This window comes from Triticum urartu, chromosome 2, assembly GCF_003073215.2.
Source record: "Triticum urartu cultivar G1812 chromosome 2, Tu2.1, whole genome shotgun sequence".
Taxonomy (NCBI): Eukaryota; Viridiplantae; Streptophyta; class Magnoliopsida; order Poales; family Poaceae; genus Triticum; species Triticum urartu.
In genome coordinates, this window is record NC_053023.1 from 583,527,770 (window position 1) to 583,547,219 (window position 19,450).

Below are 19,450 nucleotides of genomic sequence, written 5' to 3' on the forward strand. Positions count from 1 at the left end.
GTGGCTATATATAATAAGCCGGTTATTTTACTTCCCCTATACCAGAGTAGTACTATTTGCTGCACAGTATTACTGACCGCCACATTTGAGCACAACATTATTATGCATGGACCTTGACTATGTACGTCACCATGTGTCCAGATCTGGGATGCCACGTGTACCAGATGAACGGCGCCGAGTTCGACCCCCGTGATGCTACGTGGGTGCCGAGGAACACTCTTGGAGAGTACTCGCTTTTCATCGGGGACAGCTACCCCATTGTGAAGCGGATGCCACCTTCCGTGCACGACACGAAAGGCCCGCCGTTCATGAAGCATGCTTGTGTCTTCAGTGCGCACCGCCGGATGAACGACATGCTGGGACACGCTATCCCTGATTTATGCCGCTTCAGCTTGGGTGAGTCTCCATCGTATGGAACCGGACTAGAAAACTGCGACAATAATTCCCATTGCCCACCGCTATGGATCGTGCCATCCATGAAGAACACCTAGGACTGGAACCTGGAGGAGGACATGTAGCCCATCTATAACGTGTAAGTGGAGTACGGTAATTGTGAACGGTAGCGCTGTGAATATATGTAGACTAGTCGTGCACAAATTTATCACATGAGTTGGAGATGAACTTGTGTGGCATACTGGCATTTGTCCTTTAGAATTTATTACTAGTAAATGTCTTATGTGTACGTGCAACTTGTGTGGTTGTTGCACGGGCTCCAACATGCTCTTTGAGAAAAAAAGGTGGCACAACTTTGGATATACGTGACGTGGCGGCATCATACAGTAGCATCGTTCGCTATAGTTGTACTAGTACACTCCTACTAGGACGACAACTCCTATAAAACCTTGCGCTTGGCTCTTTGCCTCTTCGGGAGGTTCAACAGTTCGTACTCGTGTGAACCTTGCACTTGGCTCTTCGCCTCTTCGGAAGGTCCAACAATGATGATACTACAGTACAATATGCTTCTGGCAATCTGACACCGATTGAACTGTTGCACGTCCACCGCAAGGGCGAGGGCGAGGGCGAGGGAGAGGGAGAGGGAGAGGGCGTTGTAGTCAAAACCCTCTCCTTGTCCTGCGAACCACCACGCGCGTGGGCGAGGGAGAGGCATAGTAAGCAAGCTTCTCTTCGTTCGGCGAGTTGACGGGACACATCAAAGCAGTGCTAGTACTAGTAGTAGTAGTCCATATTACGTCCTTTCCGATTAATATGGCTTAATTTGAAACGAGAAAAATACACTGGCGGTCAACGTATGTAACAGTACGCTCTTTACGGTCACTATATATAGTTTTGCGGCGATTATGCGATCACTAGCTCATCGTAGAGCACCGTATTGCACCCTACTGACCGGCCACATAGTCGACGTGGCACTTTGTTGACTGGTTAAATTGTCACCTGGTTTCTGGGTCCCACCTGTCAGTTGGCAGAGCAAAGAAATCAGTTAAACAAAACTTTACGCAGGCGCGACACGAGTCCAACCCTTGCGCGTGAACCGCCCTGGCTGTGTATGTTAGTGCATGCACGTGTCCTCCCTCGGTCTTCCAACAAAGAGTGTACTACATGATGTACATCTACACTTCCAATGCATTTAGCCTTTAATCTAAATCGATATTGATTGACTAATGCACCAACTTGTGCTGTAGGTATAGGCTACATGTCTATCATTAATTACAGCATGCAACGACTTTCATTTAATCTTCTTATCTCAATGATCGCATGCACACATAAGTCTGCTACTTCTGGGCGTTAATTATGCCCTGGTCAATGTGTAAATCTCTAAATGTACAATCTTTCACGGACGTAGGGAGTAGGTTGAGCACTTGAGCGTGAGCGTGTGTGTTGCGTCGTGTGCTATGTGCCGCATGGGTGCGTGAGTGTTGCGTGCGTCCATGTGTACATCTCGGTCAGAGAGAACTATTCAACTATTCTTCTTCCTCCTCTCTTCCCCATCGTCGGCCGCACACCATTTACCCCCGCTCACTGCTCGCCCGCCCACGCCATCTTCCTTGGTAGCTCGCGCGTACCATGTCCCCCGGCTCACTGCTCGGCCACACGAGGAGAAGCTTCTTCGCTCGCCCGCCCGAATCCACTTCCCCGCTGGCTCGCAGGCACCGAAAACCCCAATGGCAGAACCGACTGACACGCAGAGCCGCGATTGGAATTCCCTCCCCGATGTTCTCTTGGATCAGATCTGTAGTCGTATGGACCTACTCAGCACCGTCCGTCTGGCCGCATGCTCAGTGTCTTTGTACCGTCTACTCGTCTGCAACCGGACGGCTCTTTTCAAGGCACCCTGCTTGCTGATGCCCGATCCTCGCAGGTGGCCCAGACACCGACTTGACGATCCTACGGAGGTTGCCGTGGTGCCCCTCGGCATGCTACCACTACCCGTCCACCTGTCCTTCATGCGCGGTCACTACTGGGCGGGCATGAAGGCCAACTGGATCGTCCTCATCCACCACACCGGTAGTCCATGGCGTCTCGTGGATATCTACACCTAGCGAGAGATCACCCTTCCATCGTTGGATATCGCCGCCATCGAGCCTCGCGGCCTGCCGGACACTCCTGCCTACTACGCACGAGACGCGTCAAGCTTTTGGCTCGACCTCTGTTTGCAGAAAGTTGTAATCCGCGAAGTGCCCACACCATCAGAAGACTACATGGATTACAAGCTCATTGCCTTGTTCAACAAGGGATTAGTCTATCTGGAATCCGGTCGCCATACAGGTTATGGCTCATCATCAATCCTGTTGAGGAAACATTTCTGTCTGATGCTATAGTGCACGATGGCATCGTTTACGCGGTCGACGCACAGATTGGCTACCTATATTGGTGGAATCTATCATCGTGTAATTGTTCTATCTCATCTCATCTTTACCTTATGAATACGACTGCCTGTTCATTTGTTACAAATTTAGAATGCATAGCATGTCTATAACCACATCATTGCTATATGTTCCTCTCATTTCCTAGATTTTTATGACCACACATGTTATTGTTAGAGTTGATATGAGAACAATTGGCATCTAATGATTGTTAGAATACATATTATGAGCATAACATCATGATTGCTATATGTTACTCTCGTTTACAAGATTTTTATAACAACGCATGTTATTGCTTAGAGTTGATATGAGAACAGTAGTAGTAAGTGCTATGGTAGAATATGAGTAGGCGATGTCATAGCTGTTTTCCTCTCATTATTAAATGATGTTTGAACCATGACATATTGCTAGAATATGAAAGCCATTGGCTTATTTTTTTAACTTGGGGTATGATTATGACCACGGCATTGCAATTCTCTGTCTATGATATGTGTCACTGTTATAATAATCTTAGTTCCACACATACTCTAAACATGATTGTTTATTTTTGTCCTTTTGGTCTCCAATTTGAATTGTTGCAGCAGACGCAAATGCGCTGGCCTTCATGATTCCAGGACCTGGAATCATACCAGCCGATGGGTGGTGGTTTATCGCTCGTTCAGCTGACGGCGGTCATTTGATGCTCATTCGCACGTATCAAATTGACCAAACCATATCAAACCACATGCAGTACAAAATGTGTGGGGCGTTCGTGACATTGATGGCTATGGCTGCTTCGTGTTCGAGAAAGATCCCAGCTCCGTTGGGCCAGGCGTATTCAACTGGAGGCGGGTTTACAGCCTCGGCAACCACTCCTTGTTCCTCGGGCTCAATTATCCGATCATCCAACCAATCACCGATCATATCACCGGCGATGATTACTGTGCTATGCAACTTCCATTCGCGAGGGGGGGCTGTGTTTACACATCATACCATGGGTTTCATGAATCACCATATCCAGAGATTCGTCAACACAGCTTGTTGCCAGATAATTTTCAGTGTGTGAAAGGCATCAAGCTTCCATGCGATGGATGGCTTTTGCAAACCCGACATGCGGCGATGTGGTTCATGCCAACAGCAAATATGCACAACTTGATTCGTGCTGATATCTAGACTGAGCCATGTATTCCGCTGCTGTAGCACGACCCTTTTTTGTTGGATATTATGTACTGTTGTTAGTTTGAAGCACTCCTCTGATTTGAAGGATAGATACCTTCCTGAGATCAAGTGCATCCTAACTCACCTGCGTAGGATGTACTGATAATGACTATCAGAACGTACTCGGGTAATAACTATCAGAACCTTTGCGAGCTGCATCAAGATTCGAACCGTTAGTGGGGTCAGGTACCTTTTCTCTCTCTTGCAGTGATTTATTTCACATCTCAAACACTATCATACCCTGACCAAAGGCTGACCGCCACTGTTCCCATCAGGCAGGCTGGTCCATACCTAGCTCACGTGCCACCAGCGAATGGTTCCGGACCTTTTGTTGTCACACACGTAATGGAGCCCGTTTTATCTCGCCCGAGACATTTTCTTCTTTTTAATGCTATCCTAGGATATTCTATTCCTCGCAACCGCTAGGTATAAAATTCTGGAACCGTAACTGCGCAATTTAAAACATAATACGGTTCCAAACATGCACATATGCAGTTTCTGTGATATTTTATTGGTATAGGTCTTGGCCTCCATGGGTAACATGCCCCTATCCCCTGCCTCTTCAACGGAGGTTGCTCAGGAGCGGCAGGACGACATCAACGTAGAGGCTGCAGCCTCGTGCTCGAAGCAAAGGAGCAGAGCACGACGGCGAGTACTCCTGCCCGTGAAGACCTTTGCTTCCTCCTGCAGGTCACCTCCTCCTCAAACTCCAGCTAATACTCCAGCTACAAATCTTGGTAGGGTAGGGCGGATTGAAGAACTCATGCCCTGGATCATGACGCATCTGATGACCCTTGTTGCCCATGCTCCACACATGGATCGATCCCGGGACGACGGCGGTGGTCGCCATCGCTCGATGTACCGCCCAATGGCCCGCTGGCACGGAGGATGCTAGGGCGGCGTGCTGCTTCTCCATCGTGTCCTGGCTGGGTAGGCTCGGCCTCCCGCGTGTGTGTGGTGAAGCGAGCGCTTGCGTGTAGAGGACAGCGATGGTGGAGCTTGGGAAGAAGATGACAGTAGTACTGGGGAGGGATGGGCAGGAGCGCAGCGCCGCCGGCTGGATCCAGTCGGTGGATATTTTGGAGAGAGGAGCCATGGCTTGGAGTTGGAGTGGATAAGCATATCAGAGAGTTGGTACACACCGCACAAAAAATTCATTCATCTGACATGCTCCACACCGTTTCATTTCTCAAGTAGGAGAAAGGAGGTTGTCTGATGGGTGGGACCGATGCATATGACGCATCACTTGTATGAGTTGCTTTAACAAAACTGAAGGAACTGAATCTTCAAAATATTTCACATGGAAGGATTGAAGAGAGTTTTTTCAGAGAAGATTGAAAAGACTTGAGGCAGAAGGCTCCACAGGTGCGAGGTAGGAGAAGGCTTCTGTGTGTGTGGCCGCGTCTCTGAACAACGGCAAAGATTCACAAGCTGGCTCTAAAAAGTGCATTCGGAGCGGCGATGACAAGGCTAGGAACGACCAACCATTTGAGTTTTGCTTAGGAAAATTGTAATACACAATCTCAAATCGTCCGCGTATATCCGTTTGGGTGCAAATGGACACATGCTTAGGAAAATGCAGTCTCAACCTTTCTGTGTGTGGCTTTACGCAGTGTGTCATTCTCTCCCATGCGACGTCCGGTAGCCAGAGCAGTTAAAATCTCGTAACCGAGGCCAAGACCATGGCACACCGATAAAAAAAATTAATCCAAGATCCAGAAATCGTCACAGAAAGTTCCGTTGATGAAATTCAGCACTAGTCATTTGTGAAGTACAAGTGCATCATAGTCAAATAACTTGCATCATATTCAGAGAAGATGTGTGTAGATCTAAAAGGATGTGCGTGCCTTCACATAACATGGGCAATTGAGGTTAAAGTCAACATGGTTCATTCAGATAACAGTTTCTTCAATGTTTCACTTACAATATTCATTCAGATTTAGATCTCCCCAAAATTACCTAAATCAGAAGTTAAAATTGTTTCAGCCATGACCAAAAAATGAGCTCAAAATGTCCATCAGAGATTTAGTCAACTTTCAGAAGATTGAAACTCAGTGCACGAGCACAATCATCACGATTTCAGAAGTTAAAAGTGTTTTCGAATATTGTAAATATCAAAGTTCGGTTAGGTGAGTTGCAAAGTCCTGTACAAACAATTAGATGTAAGCGTTCTGAAAAAACAAAAACAATTAGATCTACAATTTAGCATCCAGGCTCGTGAACATAAAAGAGAGAAGTTTAGACAAAAAAAGCTATAACTCTCCTGGTTTAGCGTCTGCAAAATTTCGCCATGGTCCGTGGATGTGCTTTTGTCTGCACTAAAAACATGGGTCAAACAATTTTTATATCACAACAACAATCTCTCTAAAAACATCGCAAAAACATCTCTCTAAAAAGGTACAAAACAAGGAGGTTATGTTTGTAGCAACAAAGCAAGAAGAGGGAAGCTCGGCAACACCGCAACATAATCAAAATTCAGGTGTAAGAATCTATCCATCTAATTCTACTAGGCATCCATCTAATTCAGGTGTGGGAATCCAACCATCTAATTCTACTGGTTACTCCAGGATCACAGATCATCAAAAACATTGCAAGAAGGATGTGCCGCGCGGGGGAAGAGAACTGCAGTAAGCTCACCTCAGGGCCAACTTCTATTTCAACAACGTCGATGCGGATGGATTCCATTGCGGTTTGCATTCCCAGTGGCAATCTCTCCTTGCCACAGCTGCTCCTCCTCCCCACCACGACCAGCTCACCTCCTCCCCACCACGCCGTATCCGGCCAACATGCAGATCGAGGCCGAAGGCCATTGACGGCGGCGACGAACACCATGGTGAAACGGCGCTGTCTACACGCGTGTTGGCTGTCTACACCATGGTGGAACATCGTCCAGCTCGCCTCGGGCTAGCTGCCTCATCCATCGGTCCACCAGGACTGTGACGGGGAGTCCATGGTGTCTTGTGGATCCCACGCTCGCCGACTTGGTGGTGTCCGTCGCAAGGGACTAGACGAACACCATGGATGGGCTGCAACCGCGCCCTCGAAGCCGACAGTCACGCGGCTCTCGACGGAGGTGACAGACGAGGAGAAGGAGCACGTCGCCGCTCCCGGTGGAGGTTGTCGCCGCTCCCGGTGGAGGAGGCTGGATCCGGTCCGTCGGGCTCATCTCCGTGAGGATGGTGGGGCCTCGCGTGGTGGCTTTGGTGCTCCAGAAGACTGGAGGTGGAGGAAGCAGGCAGAGGAGGAAGAGATAGACAGAGTAAAGGATGGGGTGCGCAACAACTGTGGTCTCGATCGTGGAATCCGTTCCGAGAAAATATTCCGTTGCGGGCTGAGGTTCCACTTGGTAGCGCTCGTGACCCCCTCCTGCACGCTGGGACGCTGCCAGCCTTCCACTCTGACCGAGCCAGGAAAGACTGCACCGTGGCAGAAGAAAACCAGGCGGGAGGCGCGCAGAAAATCAAAGAATCCCGCCACACTTTTAGGCCAGCAAATCTGAGCACGGATCTCAGCGTGCGCGTGGACGCGTGCGATGGTTGTGACCACAGTACGTTTTGATATCCATAATTTCACACACACAGATATATATATATATATAGAGAGAGAGAGAGAGAGAGGATGGATTTGCTATCCACACTAGCTAGAGGGGTGGCTATCGGAACCGTTCATGGGCGCTGAGATCCGCACCTTTGGGTGAATAAGATTCTGCTTTTATGATTTGTTGAATTTCGCCAGGACACAGGAGGAAAGCTTGGCCGAACCTTTTGAAAGGCGTAGTCCCGGAATGGCAAGCTAGTGCGTGACTTTTCAGGCGTATACGGATCCAAGGCTGCTGTACCTTTCTAACCGGGCAGTGCGCGCCAGGAGCTACTTTGGGCAAATTTCTGCATTAGCTGGTGGAGTCATTTACTAAAAGTTCTGAGCTGCATTGTGCTGGCCGGGGCATGCAAAACTTGCTATTTTCGTCTAGCTAAATGAACGCGGTTCGGCACCGTTTGGACAGTAAATGAACTGCTGTTTGATGAACTCGTTTTTGCAGCCGGAAAGGCCAGTGGAAAGCAGCCAAAAGTGTGAACAGAGTTAATGTCGTTCCACCGTCTCGGTCACTAACGCCACCGTCCACCTGCATGTAATTACCGCAAGATTTCATCTGTGTGCGCCTCCCGGCTGCTGGTGCACTAAAGAAATTTCATACTCCTATCTGTGCTTGTGGTTGTGACGTACAAAAACTTCTAACCAAATAGCGACCTTGATAGACCTTTTTGCCATTAACGCCACCATGACGCCAAATAGCGACTCCTCTTGCGCGAGTCCATCTTCGTGCATCGGACGCCGAGTCCGGCATTAGCCATAGGGTCTGGATTGGCACCTCCACAGTAGAAGGCGCCCATGCCTCCATGCCCAGCCAGTCCAGGGGGACCGGGGGGGGGGGGGCACAACCCCGTGGCTACCGGCGGCAGCCGCCGAACACGGACTCACGAAGCCATGCGTGTGGCCTCTGGCACCAATCTGTCAGACAAAGTAGCGATGGCCCGACCACCGCCACCAACCACCGTACCCATGAGAAGAGGGACCCCATGGCTCGCGGGAACCACCCGGAACGAGCCCACCATCGCCTACCCAGAGCCGAAGCTCCGACCTACCCCGGGCCCCAAGCTTGTCTCCCCGAGCACGAGCCCCGTGTCCCTACCATCTTTGTATCCTTAACCTAGATGGATGATGTTGTTAGTTTTTTTTAGATAAAATGATGTTGTTAGTTGACGGCCCGTGTTGCGTGGTGTTGCCCCTAGCTTTGGTCGAAAATTTGTCTTCTTAAAGTAGATGAAACATGTTTCACTGCTTCCCTGTGCTGCGTAGTGTTGTTGATTTTGCTGATCCACTTGTATGTGTGCAACAGACGCGGTTCGCTATCGGCTAGTGCAACCAAAACGCCAGAAATGCCTTTAATTGTCAAAGGTAAGGTTCAGAATACACATATGTGTGTCATTGATACCGACATAATACCTAATTCGAGCCCGCGTGGTGACCTCTGTCTTATGTACGTGGCGTTCAGACGCGTGCCCTGGTTTGATGGCTTCCGTTTAACTAATGGCGTGCCCTTGCACGTTATCAGACCGTAGCAGCATACAGCATGTCGTATCCATGACGATGAATAACGCTGGCCTGGGCAGGGCTGGCCGGCGCAGGACTGGTACCTTTGCACAACGATTAGGATATGGAATCGTGCAGGTCATCTGGATTAGGGGAAAACATAGATTACAACATATTATTAGTGGAAAATGGCCCAGTTCTGAGCCCATAGAACCTGCATCAAATGGGCCATGGCTGCTATCAACACAGATGGAATCCCACGAAGGCAACAAGGCCTAAATGTCTCGAATGAAAAAAACTGTAGCATGGCGCTGCTTGCAGATTTATTGGGACATGCTCTTGGTTTGGGATTGAGCTATCATGCAACTCCATACGTATGTATGTTAATATGCGAGCAGCCAACACGACGCACTTGAAATTACAGTTGGTGCATGTGTGCCAGGTTACTCTGAACCGAATTTTAAAAAAAGGTTGTTCTAGCGTGTTGGTATTGTGGTGCTGCGGTACATGTTTGACTCTAGAGCTTAAGAGTATTGCAACACACTCAAATAACTTTGCTAGCCGATTCTAGCATGCCGATGGGATTCTGGTGTATATGGTAGCCACACTAGCCGTGCATCTCACGGTACAGCAAAACGGGGCCATGGTGGAGGAGCTGCGTGTGCACCGCTTTTTTTATTACCATTCTTCTACACATATTTCACTTCTGATGTAATGTCTCAGACCTAGCCCATTAAAAAACATTATGAGCGTGACTGAGGCCAACACGGACAGAAACGTACATGCGAAAATGGCCTGCTAAAACGAGATGCTACAAAAGAATAAAACGTCAGGGAGAAAACGTAAGGTTTGGAAAAGTTCAAACCTTCTGCAGACAGTTCCCAAAATCCATTCTGGAACCTTCGAGCTAGATGCAGGGTGGTCCTTGCCCTAGTGTTGCGCACTACTATTCACATGCAGCAAGTGTGGTCCTTCTTCCTCTATAAGAGGAAATAACAATCAAATGACTTATAAGACGAAAATACAAACAAGGTAAGGAAAGGGACCAGATCCCAACACGAGTATGCGCTCATGATTGCAACCACCCCAGTGAAGTTTCATAGGTTTTCTTTATATATATATATATATATATATATATATATATATATATATATATATATATATATTAGTTAGGCTTCAAGTGCGTACTTGTTAGTTAAACCTATGTATAAATTGTGACACTAAATACGACTAGTAAGTAGTACAGTAGCAGTACTAGTATACGTCGGTCAAATTATTCATCATGTCCACACATTGAATTGACGTGACAACACGCTGCGCGTGAGGTGACACAAGAATCCCGGCGGTGTGTTCGGATATTCTGGACTTCAGATTTGGAGTACCACTTATCTGTTGAAATCTTTCACCATTCAGTTAAAACAGTCGATTGATCATACATTGAGTATCATATAACTGGAATTACCGATGCAAGTCGAAGAAGGATTGGCCCGTGCTGCCGGCTGGCGTTAAGTTCAATCCCACGGATCAGGAGCTGATCAAGCACCTTGAGGCCAAAGTGAGTGCTGACAGCGTGAGATTTCAGTCTCTCATCGGTTTGTTCATACCAACCATCGACAGCGAGCACGGCATATGTTACACCCAACCTGAGAAACTTTCAGGTAAGACACCGATCGGCCGTCAACTGGGCTGTAGATTGCCCATGGTTGTTTTGTTTTTAACAGGCCCAGCCCATGACGACAACGGGGCACAAAGATCCAGCAGATATCTACTGGCCTCTGGCCCACCAGCGTTAGTTATATTTTGTCTTACAACATCCGCAGGCAGTTTTTTTACTGAATCAAACACACAGCCCAGTTCTATTTTCATCTTGAAACGCATGTCCTACATCCGTTTTCTAATCTCTACCTATAGTTTTACTAGTTCATATACACGTATCATTATATTGAAAATGCATAAAATTCCCTTTTCATATTTACATCCTTATTTTTGTTGTTTTTTCCCACCCAGCGCTGATTTTTTACCACTGGTTTTCCCTTAAACCAACTAAATTATCCCACGTCTTATTTGCTTACAAAAATAAAATGATTTTTTGGCAAATCAATAAGTTCTTAAAAAATGTTTATCATTTCGGGATTACAACAGTTCGGACTCCACCAAAATATGCAAAATAAGGTTGGACTTTTTGACCGTGGTCCTGGGCAGAAAATGGGCTGTAATAAATTACTTAAGAATTAGCAAATGGGCTGCAAATTATAAAAAATAGCAAATGGGCTTTATGTTGTCTGCCATAGATTTGGAGGCTGACTTGTGGTCCTACTAAGTTCATGCGTACACAAGGTTTCTCAAAAAAGAAACTTAGTCAACAATCAACTCTACCAGCGTCATATCGTTAGATGTCAATCTAACGGCAATTGTGCTTCTTCAGTCTCTGATCTTCCTGCCCCAGCCGCCCGAACCAGCGCCGTCAGAACCGCCTGCTCCCGCCTCCCGTGGCCGGCAGTGCTGCCGGGAAGGCCTCACGGCCCCATCATACTCGCATCCCTGGCCTGTCTATCCCTCTACTCACCACACCTCCTATTATTTTTCGGCGATGGCAGCCGAACCAGTCAACCCTCGTACTCTCCACCGCGTGGGCAGCCACTGCCGTGTCTTCCCCGGCTCCGTGTCGTTTCCTTCGTAGGCCTCGCCGTCGTCCACCATCCTGGTGCTCTCAGCGCGGCGTGGTCAATGATGTCCATCCAATGGCCGTAGTGCTTCTTCAACGTCTGGACTTCTTGCCCAGCCATCCAAAGCAGCGCCGGTCGTGCCGCATGCTCCTGCCTCCCGTGGCCTGCTGTGCTGTCGCGGAGGCCTCACCGTCCCCATACTACTCCTACCACTGGCCAGGCCATCCCTTCACTCACCCATTCCCCCTATTATTCTGCGGCGACGGCAGCCTCACACCGCAGCCGAACCAGTGAACCCTCGTACTCCTCTCCGTGTGGGCATCCACTGCCGCGTCTTCCCGGCTGCGCGTCGTCCCCTTCCTAGGCCTCGATGTCGTCCACCGCCGTAGTGCTCTCGGCGCGGCGTGGTCAATGTGGTCAACGACCGACTTCCATCGGAAGAGTACTATACGTGGAGAGGCTGACAGTTGGGTCCACGTCAGCTGCAAGGAAGTGCCTCCTTATTACGCGTAAAATAATTATTCCTCCACCTGACAGCAGGGACCCACCGGACGGGCCACCAGTATTTTGCGGAAAAACGTTTCCCCCCTGACTGCTGGGACCCACCGGATGGGCCACCGTATTTCGCAAAAAAAAACGTTTGCCCCTGACTGCTGGGACTCACCGGACGGACCACCGTATTTCGTGAAAAAACGCCCCCCCCACTGTCAGCTCGGACCCACCGGAAGTGCCTCCTTATTACGCACAGAAACATGAATACTCCCCCTGCTAGCTGGGACCCACCATGGTGGGAGGCTGACTTGTGGGCCTACTAAGTTGACGAGGATGGAGGGCTTTGTCAACTTAGTCAATATGAACGATTCTAGCTCCAGTGACCGTACGATGTCCATCCAACGGCCGTAGTGCTTCTTCAACCTCTGGTCTTCTTGCTCCAGCCGCCCAAAGCTGCGTCGGTCGTGCCACATGCTCCTGCCTCTCGTGGCCAGCTATGATGCCGCGGAGGCCTCACCGCCCCCTACTACTCCCACCGCTGGCCCATGCTATCCCTCTACTCACCCACACCCCCGTTATTCTGCGGTGACAGCAGCTTCACGCCGCAGCCGAACCAGTGAACCCTCGTACTCCTCTCCGTGTGGGCATCCACTGCCGCGTCTTCCCCGGCTCTGCGTCGTCCCCTTCCTAGGCCTCGTCGTCGTCCACCGCCTTGGTGCTCTCGGCACGGCGTGGTCAATGTGGTCAACGACCGACTTCCATCGGAAGAGTACTGTACGTGGAGAGGCTGACAGCTGGGTCCACGGCCACAGCCCAGTTTTTTTGTGATTTGCCAAGTAAGTCGCTTTGTCAGGCCTGTTGGGCTGCAAATCTTTCAAGACGAGGAGAGCTTCATTCGGCTGGCCGAGAAAATGGCCCATCAGTAATGAGAAATGGGTTGTACATTTTTAAAACACATCAAACCCCAATTAGTTTAAAATATCTTTTTTTCATTTCGAGATTTTAAATTATATTAATTTTTATGCGTGGAGAATTTGTTGGATTTTATATTGATATACATTTATTTTTAAAATCAGTTTGAATGTGAGTCGAAATTTCGGGATTAAAAACAGTTCGGACCGCACCGAAATATGCAAAATTTCGTTAATTTTTTTAACCGTGGCCACAATATGGGCTGTAATGCTAACAAAAAGAATATGGGCTCCAAAAAAACCTTAAGAATTAGCAAATGCGCTATAAATTATTAAAAATAATGGCATATGGGCTGTATGTTGTTTTCTACGGATTTGAGGCTTTCCCAAAAAAAGGTTGACGCACAAGCAGTGACTGTTGGATGTCCATCGAACGGTCGTCGTGCTTCTTCAATCTCTCCTCTTCCTGCTCCAGCCGCTCAAACAAGCGCCGGCAGGACTGCCTGCTCCCTCCTCCTCGTGGCCGGCTGTGCTGCCACACAGGCCTCACCGCCCCACCGTACTCCCATCGCTGGCCTAGCCATCCCACTACTCACCCACACCTGTTGTTATTCTCTGGCGACGGCAGACGAACCAGTAAACCCTCGTACGTACTCCCCTCCGCGTGGGAAACAACTACCGAGTCTTCCCTGCCTCCGTGTCGTTCCCTTCCTAGGCCTCGTCGTCGTCCACCGCCCTGGTGCTCTCGGCGCGGCCAGGTCAACGTGGTCAACGACCGACATGCATCTGAAGTGGACTGTACGTGGAGAGGCCGATAGTTGGGTCCACGGCCGCACGCAAGGAAATGCCTCCTTATTATGCACAAAATAATGATTCCTCCACCTGACATTAAGGACCCACCGAAAGGGCCTCTGTATTTCACGAAAAAAACGTTACCGCTGCTGACAGCTCGGACCCACCAGCTATATCTTCGACGCAAGGAAGTGCCTCCTTATTACGCTCAAAAAAATGAATACCCCCCTGCTAGCTAGGACCCACCTTGGTGGGAGGCTGACTTGTGGGCCTACTAAGTTGACGGGGACGGAGGGCTTTGTCAACTTAGTCAATATGCACGATTCTAGCTCTAGTGACCGTACGATATCCATCCAACGGCCATAGTGCTTCTTCAACCTCTGGTCTTCTTGCTCCAGCCGCCCAAACTAGCGTCGGTCGTGCCTCGTGCTCCTGCCTCCCATGGCCAGCTGCGATGCGGCGGAGGCCTCACCTCCCCCTACTACTCCCACCGCTGGCCATGCCATCCCTCTACTCACCCACACCCCTTGTTATTCTGCGGCAACGGCAGCCTCACACCGCAGCGAACCAGTGAACTCTCGTACTCCTCTACGCGTGGGCATCCACTGCCGCATCTTCCCCGGCTCCGCGTCGGCCCCTTCCTAGGCCTCGCCGTCGTCCACCGCCCTGGTGCTCTCGGCGCGGCGTGGTCAACGTGGTCAAGGAACGGCTTCCATCGGACGTGGACTGTACGTGGAGAGGCTGGCAGCTGGGTCCACGGCCGTAGCAAGGAAGTGCCTCCTTATTACGTGCAAAATAATTATTCCTCCACCTGACAGCGGGGACCCACCGGATGGGCCACTGTATTTCGCCCCCCTGACTGCTGGGACCCACCAGCTACATCTTCGCACGCAAGGAACTGCCTGACAGTCGGGACCCACCTGGTCGAAGCGTACGTAGCATTCTCATTCTGGTCGCGAACGTGTACGTACATATATACTGGTCGATGTAGAGGAGCGCACGTGTCATAGTAGAGGCGCGCACGTAGCATGTACACATACGTACATCGGCCAGGGTGCAAAAAAGAAAATACGGCCACGTATGTGTACATACGGGCGGGGTCTCAAACGCCTACTCGCGCATACGTACGGCCAGGGCTCGTGTACATGGCTGGGTCGGAACGGAGAAACAGCATCGTTGTCGTGTTCATGGGGAGGCAACGGAATGCGTCGTGTTCATGGGGAGGCAACGGAATGCGTCGTGTTCATCGGGAGGGCTTGGACGGAATAGGCGATGGAAACGAGGCCTGGCATATCGCAGAACGGAGGAAACGGCCTTGTGTTCGACCGGCCACGTTCGAAACGGGATCCTGTTCATCGGGAGGGGTCTAGCGTACCGCAAAACGGAGGAAATGGACCTCCTACGGTCGGAACGGGGGTCCTGTTGATTGGGAGGGGTGTGGCGTACCGCAAAACGGACGAAATGGACTTGTGTTGGAGCGCTACGGTCGAAACGGGGTCCTGTTCATCGGGAGGGGTGTGGCGTACCACAAAACGGGACTCCACAGGATACTGTTCATCTCCACTGTCGACCCCCTCCAGCCTCCACGAGCTACTGTTCATCCACCGTCGACCTCCTCTAGCATCCACATGCGACTGTTCATCCAGCCTCCACCGCGCACTACTCCACCGACTACTGTTCAACCAGCCCTCTCCACGGGCTCTTGTTCAACCACCCCTCCACGGACTACTGTTCATCCCACCCTCCACCGTCTACTGTTCATCCTGCCCTCCACAGGGTGGTCCTGTTCATCCAGCCCTCCACGGGGTCCTGTTCATCCAGCCCCAACCGGCTCAATCGATCGGGGTCCTGTTCACCCCCCCCCACCGGGAACTGTTCCCCCAACCCCCCCCCCCCCGCAACGCTCACTGTTCATCCAGAGGCAGCCTCGATCGGCTTCAGTTAGCAGCAATAGCGAAGGAATCGCTCGATCGGGTTCAGGTAACAGCCATCGATCAATCGCTCAGGTTCAGTAACGCGTAGCCTGCAGTGCAATCGCTCGGGTTCAGTGAGAGCCCAACGCCTCGCTCGGGTTCAGTTAGAGCCAACGCCTTGCACACACGCGCGTACGTGTACGAGAGAAGCGCGCATCGCTCGGCCCCCGACCTCCCACCGTAACCGGGAACTCCCCGAAATTTTCCTCCCCCTCGCTTCTACCACGGTTTTTTCCATCATGGACGGCCCAAAGAATGTCATGCAGCTGCGTCTCCGGCCCGCCCAGGACGAAAAGCCCATTTTCTGTCATGATTTTTTTGTCATAGAAGTAGGAGCCCACCACATCTATGATGATACCGGGTTTTGTCACAATTATCGTCCTAGAAGTGTCATATGTATGACAGAAAAAAAAATCGTTCATCCCAAAATGTCATGGGTGTGTCTTTTTTTTGTAGTGTTGATCATCAAATAGCCATTAGGACAAAACGGATCTACTCAGACATCATAGGATAGCCATACATCATAGGGAAATAATATATAGCGTTGAGCACCATGTTTAAGTAGAGATTACAGCGGGTAAGAGAGAGGTTACACCGCTGCATACAGGGGGGAAGAGTTGGTGATGATGGTGGTGAAGTTGTTGCTGAAGATTGCGGTGATGATGATGGCCCCCGGTGGCACTCTGGCGCCACCGGAAGCAAGGGGGAGAGGGCCCCCCTTCTTCTTCTTCTTCTTCTTCCTTGACCTCCTCCCTAGATGGATCTGTCTCTCTGTCTCTCTCTGTTTCTGCGTTCTCCCCTTCTTCCCTTTCACCGTTTCTTATATTCCCGGAGATCCGTAACTCCGATTGGGCTGAAATTTTGACACGATCTCTATCCGGATATTAGCTTTCTTGTGGAGAAAGAAGGGCATCAACTGCCTTACAGTTGCCCACGAGGGTCAGGGGCGCGCCTGGGGGGGCAGGCGCGCCCCCCTGCCTCGTGGCCACCTCGGGCACCGTCTCGCGTGGGTTTTTCTTCCCAAAAATCATATATATTCCAAAAAAATCTCCGTCAGTTTTTATCCTGTTTGGACTCCGTTTGATATGGATATTCTGCGAAACAAAAAACATGCAACAAACAGGAACTGGCACTGGGCACTAGATCAATATGTTAGTCCCAAAAATAGTATAAAAAGATGCCAAAAGTATATGAAAGTTGAATAATATTGGCATGGAAAAATCAAAAATTATAGATACGACGGAGACGTATCAGTGGGCTTTTTGGAATCACTTGATTATGAATCAGTTGATGCTTACGAACCATGCCTCATGGGCAAGATGACTAAGACTCCGTTCTCCGGAACAATGGAGCGAGCAAGAGATTTGTTGGAAATCATACATACTGATGTATGTGGTCCGATGAATATTGAGGCTCGCAGCAGGTATCATTATTTTTTGATCTTCACAGATGATTTGAGCAGATATGAGTATATCGACTTGATGAAACACAAATATGAAGCATTTGAAAAGTTTAAAGAATTCCAGAGTGAAGTGGAGAATCATCGTAACAAAAATAAAAGTTTCTACGATATGATCGCAGAAGTAAAATATTTGAGTTACGAGTTTGGCCTTCAGTTAAAACAATGTGAAATAGTTTCACTACTCACGCCACCTGGAACACCAGAGTGTAATGGTGTGTCCGAACGTCGTAACCGTACTTTATTAGATATGGTGCGATCTATGATGTCTCTTACCGATTTACCACTATCGTTTTGGGGTTATGCATTAGAGACAACTACATTCACGTTAAATAGGGCACCATCTAAATCCGTTGAGACGACACCGTATGAACAATGGTTTGGCAAGAAACCTAAGCTATCGTTTCTTAAAGTTTGAGGTTGCAATGCTTATGTGAAAAAGTTTCAACCTGATAAGCTTAGACCCAAATCGGAGAAGTGCGTCTTCATAGGATACCCAAAAGAAAATGTTGGGTACACCTTCTATCACAGATCCGAAGGCAAGATATCCATTGCTGAGAATGGATCCTTTCTAGAGAAGGAGTTTCTCTCAAAAGAAGTGAGTGGGAGGAAAGTAGAACTTGATGAGGTAACTGTACCTGCTCCCTTATTGGAAAGTAGTTCATCACAGAAATATGTTCCTGTGACTACTACACCAATTAGTGAGGAAGCTAATGATGATGATCATGTAACTTCAGATCAAGTTACTACCGAACCTCGTAGGTAAACCAGACTGAGATCCACACCAGAGTGGTACAGTAATCCTGTTCTGGAGGTCATGTTACTTGACCATGACGAACCTACGAACTATGAGTAAGCGATGATGAGCCCAGATTCCACGAAATGGCTTGAGGCCATGAAATCTGAGATGAGATCCATGTATGAGAACAAAGTATGGACTTTGATTGACTTGCCCAATGATTGGCGAGCCATTGAGATTAAATGTATCTTCAAGAGGAAGACGGACGCTGATAGTAGTGTTACTATCTACAAAGCTAGAATTGTCGCAAAAAGGTTTTCGACAAGTTCAAGGTGTTGACTACGATGAGAGTTTCTCACTCGTATCTATGCTTAAGTCTGTACGAATCATGTTAGCAATTGCCGCATTTTATGAAATATGGCAAATGGATAAACAAAACTGCATTCCTTAATGGATTTATTTAAGAAGAGTTGTATATGATGCAACCAGAAGGTTTTGTCCATCCTAAAGGCGCTAACAAAATATGCAAGCTCCAGTGATCCATTTATGGACTGGTGCAAGCATCTCGGAGTTGGAATATACGCTTTGATAAGTTGATCAAAGCATATAGTTTTATACAGACTTGCGGTGAAGCCTGTATTTACAAGAAAATGAGTGAGAGCACTACAGCATTTCTGATAAGTATATGTGAACGACATATTGTTGATCGAAAATAATGCAGAATTTTCTGCAAAGCATAAAAGAATGTTTGAAAGGAGTTTTTTAAAGAAAGACCTCGGTGAAACTGCTTACATATTGAGCATCAAGATCTATAGAGATAGATCAAGATGCTTGATAAGTTTTTCAATGAGTACATACCTTGACAAGATTTTGAAGTAGTTCAAAATGGAACAGTCAAAGAAAGAGTTCTTGCCTGTGTTACAAGGTGTGAAACTGAGTAAGACTCAAATCCCGACCACGACAGAAGATAGAAAGAGAATGAAAGTCATTCCCTATGCCCTGGCCATAGGTTATATAAAATATGCCATGCTATGTACCAGGTCTATTGTATATCCTACACTGATTTTGGCAAGGGAGTACAATAGTGATCTAGGAGTAGATCACTGGACAGCGGTCAAAATTATCCTTAATGAAATAAGGATATGTTTCTCGATTATGGAAGTGACAAAAAGGTTCGTCGTAAAAGGTTACGTCGATGCAAATTTTGACACTGATCTAGATGACTCTAAGTCTCAATCTGGATACATATTGAAGGTGGGAGCAATTAGCTAGAGTAGCTCCGTGCAGAGCATTGTTGACATAGAAATT

General features: G+C 48.7%; 1 long non-coding RNA gene across 1 annotated transcript; it reads right to left on the reverse strand.

Moving 5' to 3' along the window:
- Positions 1–6,096: 6,096 nt before the first annotated feature.
- LOC125538938 lies at positions 6,097–7,453 on the reverse strand. Its single transcript, XR_007296549.1, has 2 exons — positions 6,657–7,453; positions 6,097–6,332 (listed from the first exon to the last, which is right to left on the reverse strand). It is a non-coding gene; the product is annotated as an uncharacterized LOC125538938 (long non-coding RNA).
- Positions 7,454–19,450: the final 11,997 nt, after the last annotated feature.